At 39.8% G+C, this 13,005-nt stretch overlaps 1 protein-coding gene and 1 long non-coding RNA gene across 15 annotated transcripts in view; one reads left to right on the top strand and one right to left on the bottom strand.

The window, feature by feature from the left end:
• Sox6 (SRY-box transcription factor 6) overlaps positions 1-13,005 on the top strand; it is a 608,765-nt gene that overhangs the window by 19,357 nt on the left and 576,403 nt on the right. For 4 of the 13 annotated variants that reach the window (XM_087657843.1, XM_087657811.1, XM_087657965.1 and 1 more), the window contains exon 3: positions 1,212-1,336. The exons of the other annotated variants lie outside the window; for them this stretch is intronic. The gene's annotated coding sequence lies outside the window, so the exon portion shown is untranslated. The remainder of the gene's footprint in view (positions 1-1,211; positions 1,337-13,005) is intronic. 13 annotated transcript variants of the gene reach the window in all.
• The window catches only part of LOC147996941 (uncharacterized), a 51,560-nt gene that overhangs the window by 16,697 nt on the left and 21,858 nt on the right, over positions 1-13,005 (bottom strand). The gene's annotated exons all lie outside the window — the stretch shown is intronic.

The following is a 13,005-nucleotide window of genomic DNA, read 5'->3' as shown; positions in this document are numbered from 1 at the left end:
AGAGTCACAGTGCTACTGTGGCCCATAGGTAGGAGTATGGATGCATCAGGAGCTACTGTTCATATAGGTTATATATTGAAGGTATGCATATTTCCTAGCAAAACTATGAATTTCTTACATAAAGGCTTGGCTTAGACAGGCAGAGTTACTTGAATCTCTCTATGTCTTAGGTGTCTGTGTCTAACTTCTTTAGCATGGGACTTTTAAAGCAAATGTAATTACTTATTTCCCCTTTCAAAACTAAGAAGTTTCTATCTGGCATGTGATAGTTCTTACTAGTTGCTTTTGGACAGACTTTGGTCCCAGAACAGCAGTCTGTGCATATTGAAAATCAGCCCAGAAGACTTCAGGTGACTATTACTAAGGTTTATTCTAATTCTGATCATTTTCTTTTTTTGTCTTAATATTAAATTCACTCCCCAGCTTAGTGGCCACCCAGTGATGGGACTGTAGGCATCTCTTAAGCCTGAAAAGGTACATTAAGATTAACGCAGGGGCCTTCTGTACTTTGCTGAAAGTAATTCTGTGTGTCTTACTTCAGTTTATTTACTTTTTCTGCAGAATTACTGTAAAGGTTTTCTATTTCACTCATTACAGCACAGTGTTTTTCACATTTGAATAGACTGCATCAACATGAATTCTTTATAAGGACCTTAAAACAAACTTTGCCAAGTCCCAGAATACAGAAGTGAATTCACATCCCAATACTCAGCTGCCTCATGAATAAAGGAGAGCTTGTGCCTGACACTTTGAAGCTGTAGCTGTTAAACCATACAGAATATTTACCTCAATAAATCATTATAAGAAAATAAGGTACAATTATACCCACAGAGAAAGAGAATTCAAAACAGCGATTTATGTGTTTCGGTGCCTATCCCTCTCCCACCGTGTTTTGAATTTCAGGAATGTTTGTCATCTTTGGCTGCTCCTTGTATCTTTAAACTAATGGGTTCTCCTTGTTCTTTATTTTATTTTTCACATTCCTCATTAAGGTCGTTATTTTTCTTTGACACACGACATGATTTGAATAGTATACCAGGTTTCACATTGAAAATGAACTGTATCTCTTTTCTTAGCTAAACAAAGGAATCAGGAGGAACTGCTAATTTATTTTAAATAACATAAGGTGTAGTTGCTTAAATTTGTGACATATGAACTGAAATTCCATGTGAAGAGTTTTTTGTTTTTTTTTTTTTTACATCATTTTGAAGTATTCCTGAGAAAAAGGAAGAACTGGGCTACAATGGAAAGAAGACCACTGCTGTAGCTCCAGCCTTGACTGGGCATGGCAATTTGCCTATAATCCCAGCACTCAAGAGACCTGGCCAGGACAACTGTGAGTTCGAGACCAGCCTGAGCCACACAATGGGGAGACTCGTCTCAGTTGAACTAGTTTACTTATTCACAGTGATAATGGTGCTGTGGAAAGATATATTTGCTCACACAGGCCTATTTCAGGCTTTTGAAAAGTAAAAAAAATTATTCCCAACCCAGAAGAGAAGTGGTAACTTGGGGAAAGGAGTGACAGTGAGGTCAACAGACTCCGGCAGGCAGGGGCAGGGGCAGGGGCAGGGGCAGGGGCAGGGGCAGGGGCAGGGGCAGGGGCAGGGGCAGGGGCAGGGGCAGGGGCAGGGGCAGGGGCAGGGGCAGGAAGGCTCTGAGTGTGAGTGCAGCCTGCTGTACACAGTGAGCTCCAGGCCAGCTAGGGCTACATAGTGAGACCCTCTCTATAAATAAATAAGTAAACAAACAAAAAACATTAGATAAGGAAATTTGTGCCTAGAATAAAACTCATCAGATGTTGTTTTAAAGAGGATATAAAGTGTTTTAAAGAACTAATTTATCAAAGTATAAAAGTTTTACTGATTCAATGCAAGACAATTTAAATTTTTTACTGTATTTAGAAAAATTAAAGCAAATGCTATTCTTATAACTTATCAATAGAAACAATAGGTTAAATTTAAATTGATTGAAGTTATGATTACTTTTTAATCAAAGAATTATACTTTTAAGTATAATTATCTAAAAATTATCAATCTATGAAATTATGGATGTTCGTGATATTATAGATTTTTTTTAAATGGCTATTCTGAGAGATCTAACTCGAGGCTTTATACATGCTAGGAATTTACTATACCACTGAATTAGGACTTAGCCCTAGAGTTACATAGACTTGTAATGTATTTTTTTATTACCTAAGCATTTCACTAGTTACTTTTCTTGTTGCTGTGGAAGAGTAGAGAAGAAAAGTGTACTTGTACACTGATTTCAGTCCATTGTGTTGGGGAAGGCACTGTGGCAGAAGCTGCTTAATCTGTGGCTGTGAAGCCGAGTGGATGGCAGGAAGAAGCCAGGGTAATTTACTCTCAGGAGCCTATTTAAGTAAGCTACTTTTCTTCTGCTAGTCTCAGCCTGTGCTAGCTTCTACAGCCTCCCAAAATAGTGCACCAGCTGGGGAGCAGGAGTCAGAGCATATGAGCCTGGGGTAAAACTGTGTGTGTGTGTGTGTGTGTGTGTGTGTGTGTGTGTGTGTGTGTGAAAGAGAGAGAGAGAGAGAGAGAGAGAGAGACAGAAAGAGAGACAGAGAGACAGAGAGAGACAGAGACAGAGAGACAGAGAGAGACAGAGACAGAGAGACAGAGAGACAGACAGAGAGACAGAGACAGAGACAGAGAGAGACAGAGACAGAGAGACAGAGAGACAGAGAGAGAGACAGAGACAGAGAGAGAGAGACAGAGACAGAGACAGAGACAGAGACAGAGACAGACATAGAGACACACACAAACACACATGACCATGCACACAGAATAAGAATGACTAGTATTTAAAAGTTTCTGGGATCCTGGGATGGTCCATCTCCACTTTCTCTAGAATTACAACCTTTTTTAGTCTTTCCATTCATATCTATAGCTTTTATTTACTGTGCCTTATTTATTATGTGTCTTTACAACAAGAGCTCTGTGAGCAAGGACCTGACTTATTTTGTTTAATATTATATTATCACTGCCTATACAGGTATGTGTGATGCATAGTATATGCTTTGTAAATATTTTAGGATGAAGGGATGAACATTATTATCACTTTAAATAAGTAAAGTAGTTTAATTTTTAGGAGTCCCTTTTTTGTCTGCCCTAGCTATGAGTATAGCTGAGAAAAGCAAGTCTAAAGGTGAATTAGTAAGTCAAAGAAGGAACCAACTTAAGACAAGAGAATTCAATTAAATGAAAGAAGTCAACTAGATGGTTAAGGACTTTGGCTGCCAGACCCATTGACCTAAGTTCTACACCCTATATTCACATGGTAAAGGGGAACCAATTCTTTCAAGTCATCCTATGACCTCCACATTCCCCCGCCCAGTGATAACTATTAAGACAACAACATTAGCAACAGCAACAGCAACGAGAACAAGAACAATAACAGAAGACCTAACTATTGAGGAGGAGCAGAAACATTCTCTGTCAGTCTTCCTCACCTTCCCTTTGGTTTTTTTCGAGACAGTTTCCTGGTATAACCTTGGCTGTCCTGGAACTTGCTCTGTAGAACAGGCTTGCCTCTGCCTCTCAAGTGCTGGGATTAAAGGTGTAACCTTCCATTGCCCGGTATTCTGAGTCTCTGTCTCTGTCTCTGTCTCTCTCTCTGTCTGTCTCTGTCTCTCTGTCTCTGTCTCTTACACACACACACACACACACACACACACACACACACACACACACACACACACACTGTATTTGGTTATCTTCACCCCAATTACTCTCTCACCCCTCCCACTGTTAAACCACTTCTTCCCAGCATCTCCTCCTTTACTTTCTTGTGTTTTGATTTGGTTTTGTTTTGATTGTGTGACCCACTGAATCTAATGAAGTTGCTTGCATGAGCATAAGGGGCTGCTATTTGCTGTAGCATCAGCAACTTAACAGTGGTATCACTGGAAAAAAATGGCTCTCCCTTCCCCAGCAATGATTAAATACTAATAGTTTCTGAAAGGTACATTCTCCTGAATGTTCTCCTGAGTGTTCACAGACCCCCATCTTGTACAGGTAATCATGTCTCCCATGAGCTCATGAGTTTGCAATGGGTATGTCCAGAAGATTGGGTTTCACAACACTCTCTCCCAGTCCTGCTCTTAAAATTCTTTCTTCTCCTTCTTTCTTTTTGTTCCTTTAATTTTGGAAGGCTATTAACTTTCAATATAGAAAAATAAAATAGTTCGTAGTAAAAAGTAATATGTCAATATTCAGGAAGTAAGATTAATGAGAGTAAAAAATAAAAAATAAAAGTGAAAGATATTTATTTACTCAATTTCTATAGTTGTTTTTCAAGTACTTTATGAAGGGTATTGAAGGTGATCCTAAATTCTCTTTTTCTTTCAGTGAACTTTTAAACCTAGAGGGCAAATATGTTGTGTACATTAGTAACAAAAGAATCATAAGATAAAAGCTATGACATTGAAAGTAGTCACCAAAGGCTACATAGTAGGTGATGGCACTTAATGAAAAGGCTAGAATAAGTGAATCTACAGAATGAAAAGTAGAGTGTTACTGGTGAGGTGGGGATTGGGAGGTAGGAGTTGCTTCTGATGTTGCATGTGGGTTTATTTGAGGGGGTGACAAAACTTTCTAAAACTGGTGATGGGGGCACAATTATATAGATGAACTAAGCTTTACTGAATGCTTTAAATGAGAGAATAGTACAGTTTATAAGTAGCATTAACATTAGACTGTTGTTTACGGTGTATGTAGGAGGGCTGGAGAAGGACACTAGAGATGCTCAAGATAAGTGAACTGAGAAGAAACTGGGCTGTCAAGCAGCAGATAATGGAATGGTTGGGTGTGTTTATGGAGAAGAAGCCTCTTACTTTTGACAACTGGACATCTCTGTGTATAGGACAGAGGAGTAGCTAGGGTCTGCAATAAGTACCTTTTGTTATTGTTCGTCTGTTTGAGACGGTTTTGATACTAGCCTTGGCTGCCTGAGAACTCTATAGAGTCCAAGTTGGCCTTAAACTCACAAAGATCCACCTACTTTGTCTCCTAAGCACTAGGATTTGTGTACCATAATCCCTTTTGGCAAAGGATGTTTTAAAGAAAAATTCACAAGTCTGCAGCTGGACACGGTGGTGTGAATCTGTAGTGCCAGGTATAGGGTTACTTGAGCATAGGAGTTTGAGGCCAACCTGAGCATCTTAGTCAGATCGTCTCTCTTAAAACAAGCAAGCAAGCAAGCAAGCAAGCAAACAAGCCAGCCTTATGCTTGAATTCTCTTGAGATATATTCTGAGTGGATGAAAGGGAAAAAGGCAGGAGGGTGAAACTAAGAGTGAAAGGTTAGCGATAGACCTCAGGAATACAGGAATGTCTAGCACTCATCAGGCAGGCTTTTCCCCAGCAAAGCCTTCTTCCTCAGGAAATGCTCAAAAAAGTAGAGTAAGTATGCTTGTGTTAAATGTGTGTATCTGAGTGAAAAAAGACATGGAATCTAGGTTAGTGGTGAAGAACAGGACCTAAATCACACCGAGGAAGAAGGCAATGATAGTGACCTGGTTTGTTCTATTGCTTGGACATTCCTGGTTACTTTTCTGGTTCCATTTCCTCCTCCTGTGACTTTACCGAGTCACAGAGCCAGTGCCTTTATTTGATGTAATCTTATTTAATTTCAGGAGGTTAGGAATAGGCCAGGCAAGCTATTTGTCACCCTCTATTATTCCCTGTGACTGGAGTTACAGATTGTTGCAAGCCACCAAATGGCTGCTGGGAACTGAGCCTCAGTCCTCTGAAAGAGCTGCTAGTACTGTTAGGTACTGAACCAGCTCCCTGATCTTTCATTTTAATTAGAAAGATAAAGGTGAAAGGAGAAAACAGTGTTTGGCACAGGGATGTAAATTATGAAAAATGGGCATCTGATTGTCAAGGTTATTGCTGTCTAAGAGGTGAAAGAAAAGAACCTTTTCATGATTGGCAGATTCTAACTTCCATGTGAGTGATGAGTGGCTGAAATCCAGATGATTTCTGTCTCTGTTTGTTTCATGGAAAATGGATATTTTTTCTGTTAAATGATGATTTAAAACCTAACATCTGAAAACCCTTAAGTTATCATTATATTCTAAAATATTTCCTATAATGTTGTACCTTAGATTATTCAGAAGAGTTGAACTGTTCTTTATTAAGTTTATCATTTAACTTGGGAAGAATCCTTATGACATTGTAGCTATTGACAATAAATTAACTTATAGAGGATCACAGTAGGACAGGATCCACTCTTCAGATCCTTCCAAGATCTGAATGTATGCATAAGAAGATGGGAAGACTTTGTTTTTCCCTTATGATAATCTTATATGAAGCCCTTACATTTTGCATATGAATAACGACATTTAAATCCATAGCCAAGTTTCTGAGAGAGGGGAAGTTCAAAGCTGCAGTGGGAGGCAAAGGAGAGCAGCAGTGCTGGGCGTGCTGCCAAGGCGTCTACACTAAGCCTTGGACATATTTAAATTTGATTCTATTAAAAACACATAACCTTAGTACAATATAGCACGAACATTTTGATGACTTAGTGTGTTCCTAATTTCTAGTGTATGTACAGTGCTGTGCAACCATCACTACACTCAGGATATAAAACAATGTATTCAAACCCTAAGTTTTTCTCATCAAGCCTTCTCCCTTCTCACAGCTTGAATAAGACGTGTCCCTGATGTTACATCTTGCCTCTTGTTGACATCCTATAAGGGGATGATTTTATTCAGCACATGCCTGTGCTCTCCACCCGAGGAGCATGTGTGGCTTGGGTCATATCTGTGGACTCACACTTCATTTTTACAGAGGTTCCACTTGCTGCTGAAGAGCATTCAGGTTGTTTCCAGGCTCAGTTATTTTTTTTTTTTTGAAATAACTTTTAGCTTAGCAAGCAAAGAAGTGACTTTCTTTGTGTCATTGTCATGCATACATCTAAAATCATGCCTTCATTCTTATTTGTCTACTTGTCCTTCTCCGTCCCTGCTCCATTCTCTCTGGTCCCCTTCCTTTTCCCAAATAGTCTCTTCTGCTTTTGAAACAGACTCCACTGCTTTTTGTGCGTTCCTTTCATTCCCCTTAGACCTCTTCTCCTCTCCAGGATACCTTTCCATCTTTGTCATGGATATGCACACGCACATAATTTAGTCTAGGTTATACACATGAGAGAAAATGTGATTTTGTTTTTATGAATTTGCCTTATTACTTCATGATTTTCAGTTATATATATTTTTCTGAAGATGCCATGATTTTAATCTTCCTTGAAGTGCCACAGAATTCCACAGTTACATAAACACTGGTTTTTTTAATCCTTCCCTCTGTTGATGGACATCTAGGGTACTGTGAATAGTGAAGCAGTTAATATAGATGTGCTGTGTCTCTGTGGGACACTGACTCAGAATCCCTAGAGCAGTAACCTAGGCAGCTGTAGCTGGATCACACTGCATTTCTGTCTTTAAGTTTTTGAGGAGCCTCCATACTGACTTTCATAGTGGCTGCACTAATTTATATCCTCATTAGTGATATATAAAGCCCCATCACATATGGCTTCTTTGATTTCTTGAACACAAACATTTAACCTAAGCTAAGATGGAGCCTCAGTGTGTTTCGCATTTGCATTTGAGGGTTCTATTTCTACGTGAGAGTGAACAATGCCACTGATGTGTTGAAAAGAGTACAGCAAATGTAAAGTATGGGTGTTTAAAGAATGGTGGCTATTCTAACCCATGAATGTGACATGTCTTTTCCATGGGTTTTCTTTTCTTTTCTTTCTTTCTTTCTTTTATTTTTTGTGTCCTCTTCAATACCCCTCTTTGCTTTTGTCTCTCAGTTTTTGAGATTGAATCCAACCCTCATATGTTCAGAATGAACTCTCCCACTGAGCTATACTGTGGTCCCTCTTTAGTGGTTCTCAATAGTGTTTTTATCACTGTGTGTGTGTGTGTGTGTGTGTGTGTGTGTGTGTGTGTGTCTGTGTCTGTGTCTGTGTCTGTGTCTATGTGTGTATGCGTGCCCACGCACGTGGTCATAGTCGTCCTGAGGGACCAATCACCTTTATGTTTTAAAAAAGAGTGTGGTGGTAAATATTCAATAAAATTCTACCATCCCACACTGTGCCAGCTCCAGGAGGCCATGTGGCATCTGCCGGCATTTTCATGTTAGTCAACAAGGCATTTCAACCCAACTTGCTAAGTTTCCAATTTTATCCCAAGATGTAACTGGCTACTCTCTGGCCCTGCAGTGATCTCACCATCCCTCTAGTTCCCAAGGGGGGTCACTGCCGCGCCAGTGCCATACAGAGACTGCCTATCTTGAGGCTCTCTTGCTGTGGACTCTGCTCACATTCCCAGCATCCAACCCCTGTGGTTATCATCACAACTCCCAGTAAGTTGTTAAAATCGAAGCTCAATAAACTTGTAATCTATCAATTAGATTTATATCTTAAATTTTCATTCCACAAAACATTCACAAAATAAACTCACAACCAATTAACAATGATATAAATTGCCCACCTAAATAAGACAATTGTCCTATAGAAATCCATCCCTTATGAAATGTTCATTACCACCTGTGGCCCCTTAAGGCCACACAGACCTGGGTCATCCTTTTCCTCCTCCATCTTGGTTCTTCTTCTTTCTCCTCTCTCCCTCCTCTTTCCAAAACTCTGCTCCTGCCTTACTTTTTCACTGCACAATCACAGGCCTTGTCTTATATTGTGCCTGCCTTCATCTGTAGATAGACAACAATCCACAAGAGATGTTTGTTTACTTGTTTTTATTAATTTTCATTTATGCCTATATGTCTGGGTGTAGATGCTATGTATGTAGATGCCTGTAGTGGCCAGAAATGCATCACCTCACTTGTAATGGGGGTTTCAGAAAGTTGTAAGCTGCCTGTCATTGGTATTTGGGAACTCAACTTAGATCCCCTAGAAGAACAGCAAGCCATCTTAAGCACTGAGCCATTACTCCAACCCCCAAGACTGTGGTTTTATTTTTTTTAATTTATTTATTCATTATATATAAGTAAACTAGCTGTCTTCAGACACACCAGAAGAGGGCATCAGATCTCTTACAGATGGTCAAGAGCCACCATATGGTTGCTGGGATTTGAACTTAGGACCTCTGGAAGAGCAGTCAGTGCTCTTAACTGCTGAGCTATCTCTCCAGCCCCTGTGGTTTCATTTTTAACTTGTGTGTGTACATGTGTATGCCTGTCACATATGTGCAGGCACCTACAGAGTCCAGAAGATGGCACTGAGTCCCCTGGAACTGGAGTACAGGTAGTTGTGAGCTGCCTGACATGGGTGCAGGGAACCCAACCAGAGTCCTCTGTAAAAGCTAGCAAGAGCTTTTAACTGCTGCACCACTTCTCCAGCTCCCAGATTTCTCTCTTTAAAAGATGTGGCTTCTAGGGATCAAACTCAGGTCCTCAAGCTTGCCAGTAATGTAGTTACAGACTGAGTGCCTTCCCAGCCTCTCATCATGTTTGTTGTACAGATCTTTTACTCCCTTAGTTAGGTTTATTCCTGTTATTTATTTACTTACTAGTTACTTTGAGTAATACTGCTTTCCTAATTTCAAAAAATTGTTAGTTTATAAAAACACTGCTTATTTTTGTATATTGAGTTTGGTGTCCTTCAACATGGTGACTTTTATTAGTTTGACATGGGTTTGTCAGGCCCCTAGGCTTTTTCATATCATGTTTTTTAAACAGAGACAGTTTGACACCATCTTTCTCGTTGTGATGTCCTCTATTTACTTCTGTTGTTTGATAGTGTTGGTGAAGACTTCAGGAACATGTTGAATGAAAGTGGGGGAAAGCATTGTATTGTGCACTGGTCACCGGGGATGTAGCATGTACAAGGCTTTGGAGTTCTGTTCAGCAACATAGAAGGGAAAGGTGGTGGAAGTGTACATCCTTATCTTGTCCAGAGTTTAGATAGAAAGTGATTGCCATTTCCATATTTAGTTTTATGTTATATATGGACTTCTAAGTACCTAAATTGTCCAGTTTTCTTTTCCTAAATGGATGGCAAGTTTTAAGGAATACCCTTTCTAAATCTATGGAGATGGCCATATGGTGGTTAATCCTTGGTTCTGTTGCATGATGTACCACATTTTTTGGTTTGCATGTGTTGAATCTTCCCTGTGGAGGTGTGCAAGAATGCACTGACCCTTTAAAAGCTCTCCCTCAGAGCCCCCTAAACATGTGAGCTGGATTTTTGGCAAACGTGGGCTTGGAGATCCCTCTAGTGCTGAGATAGTAGCAGTACACTGATTGTAGCCACAGGAAACCTTGCCAGTGATGGATGCATCAGTACTGAGATAGTGGCAATGACTCACTGTGACAGGAAGCACCCTGCTTAGAACTCCTGGGAGGACAGGCACAAATCCAGACTACAAAGAGTACAATAAAAATCCACTCTTCAGAGGAGAAACCCCTTCACATACCAACATGGTTCCAGTAGCATCCTACCTAATGGACTAAAATAAAGCAGCAAAAACTGTTCATAAGGCTGTCAATATGTGTGAACTTCGGGCAAAAATGTTTCAAAGGGTTGTTTTAAGAAAACCTAGTGAACGGGCTGGAGAGATGGCTCAGCCGTTAAAGGCTAGGCTCACAACCAAAAATATAAGAAAACCTAGTGAACTACAAGAAAATTCAGAGAAAGAACTCAGTGCTTTTATCAGAGAAACGTAACAGAAAGATTGAAGTAATAAAAAAAGCCAACAGTAATCCTTGAACTAAAAAGTATACTCAGTAAAATGATAAACACAATAGAAGGCACTCATAGCAGGACACATCGACGAAGTGATAAACACAGCGGAAGGTGCTATAGCAGAACACATCAAACAGAAGTAACCACTGAGACCCAGGATGGGCTATTTAAAAACACAGTTGAAAGAGGAAAAAAAAGTCCCAAGAATGAGGAGGATTGAAGGACTGACAGGAAGTCTGGTACATCATTAAAAAAGCAAGTATTGGGGCTGGGGACTTAGCTCAGTGGTAGAGCGCTTACCTAGGAAGCGCAAGGCCCTGGGTTCGGTCCCCAGCTCCGAAAAAAAGAACCAAAAAAAAAAAAAAAAAAAAAAAGCAAGTATTTCGAAGAGAATTGCATGTATGGATCATACTTGTAGTATTCAGGCTGTTATGTTTCAAGTGATCCTTGACCTTACCAAATGGGTAATAAACATGTTAAAAAAAAAGATGACCTAGAGAAAGATGTAAATACCCAGGTACATGAAGGTAAAAGGACACTAGCCAGATAAACTCAACGAAGTCTATCCTATGACATATCATAATAAAGTTTAAAGACAAGAACCTCAAAGAAGCAAAAACAATAACAACAACAACAAAACAAACAAACAAAAAGGGTGTTTCTACTTGACAGCCTACTTCTCTGTGGAAGTCACAGTGTAGATCATGGGGAAGTAGAAGGGGTTATTCACAGCGCTGATGGGGAAAGAACTACTCTAGGGAGTAAACACATGCTTCGGAAATGGAGGAATGGGCTCTGAGATGGCTCAGCAGGTAAGGACGCTGTAACCAAGCCTGGAGACCTGAGACTTCTCCTCCAGAACCTCATGGTGGAAGGACAGAACTGACTTTCCACAAGTTGTCCTCTGACATCCACAAGCATGCATTATGACATGCACACACACACACACACACACACACACACACACACACACACACACACACAGAGAGAGAGAGAGAGAGAGAGAGAGAGAGAGAGAGAGAGAGAGAGAGAGAGTGTTCCCCCAACAATCCCTAATGAGTAATTAAAGGTCTCTCAACACGAAAAGTCCAGGGCCAAAGAGACTCATTGCTACATTTATATTCAACATTTTAGAATTGATGCCAGTTTTTAATTAAAGTATTTCAAAATGTCAAAGGGGAGGAATTTTTTCCTCCAAATATATTCTGCAAAGACAGAATCATGACAACACTCAGGTAACAAAATCAGACAATGCTCCCAAAATGAAAGCTGTGGGCAAACATTCTTGGATAACAGTTGAAAAAAATCCTGAATAGAACACTACTCAGCAGGGCACAGGCGGATGAGATGCCTTGATTAAGAATAGTAATCACCGGAGTACAAGGAAGGTTCAATACAGGCAAATTCCTAAATGTGACACCTTACATCAGCAGAATGGAGGGTACAAACCACATGTCATCTCAATAGAGAAGCATTCCTTAAAATCCAGCTGCCCTTATCAGAACAGATTGAGTATAGGTTGATGGCAGAGAGAGGCCACAAAGAGGCCCATAGCTGACATCATACTGGACATGAACATCAAAAATCTCTCCCTAAGAGGATTTAGCTCAGTGGTAGAGCGCTTGCCTAGCAAGTGCAAGGCCCTGGGTTCGGTCCCCAGCTCCGGGAAAAAGAAAAAAAAAAAGAAAATAAAATCTCTCCCTAAGACCCAGAGAAAGAGCAGGATGCCCAATTTTACTTCATTCATTCAACCTTGTCTTGGAAGTCCCAGTCAGAGTAACAGAAATCGAAACACACAGTCGTCCAGTGGATCCAGAGGAAAGAGTAAATGAACAAAAGAAGAAACAACTCAGGAGGGCACACAACAGAGAACGATGATGTAGGTAGCCCAAAGTACAGACATAATGGCACTTACTGCATTTGTCCGACGACGTCAGGTGTGTGTAGGACTTATGCAGCTGTTTATGAAACAAAGACAGGATGAGCAGTAGAGCTGGGGAAAATACTTCAGTTAAATACTTCAGAGTTAGAGAGAAAGGCACTTTAAAGTCGGAAGTTGCAAACTACAGACATAGTAATTATTAGAGATAAAGTAATTGTATGATAATAAAAGAACAGACTACCATTTTTGAATATTTAAAAAGATTAGCTTTTCACCTCAAATACAAATAATGTTTTCATTTAAAAATAATAAAATATGTAAAGTAAGAATGGAAATTATTATAATTAGAACTATATATGAGAATAAAGAAAAATTAAAAATAAAAGTTATGAAACA

This window comes from Rattus norvegicus, chromosome 1, assembly GCF_021556685.1.
Source record: "Rattus norvegicus strain SHRSP/BbbUtx chromosome 1, alternate assembly SHRSP_T2T, whole genome shotgun sequence".
Taxonomy (NCBI): Eukaryota; Metazoa; Chordata; class Mammalia; order Rodentia; family Muridae; genus Rattus; species Rattus norvegicus.
Note: the sequence above shows the minus strand (reverse complement) of the source record. Positions and strands in the feature narration are given on the sequence as shown.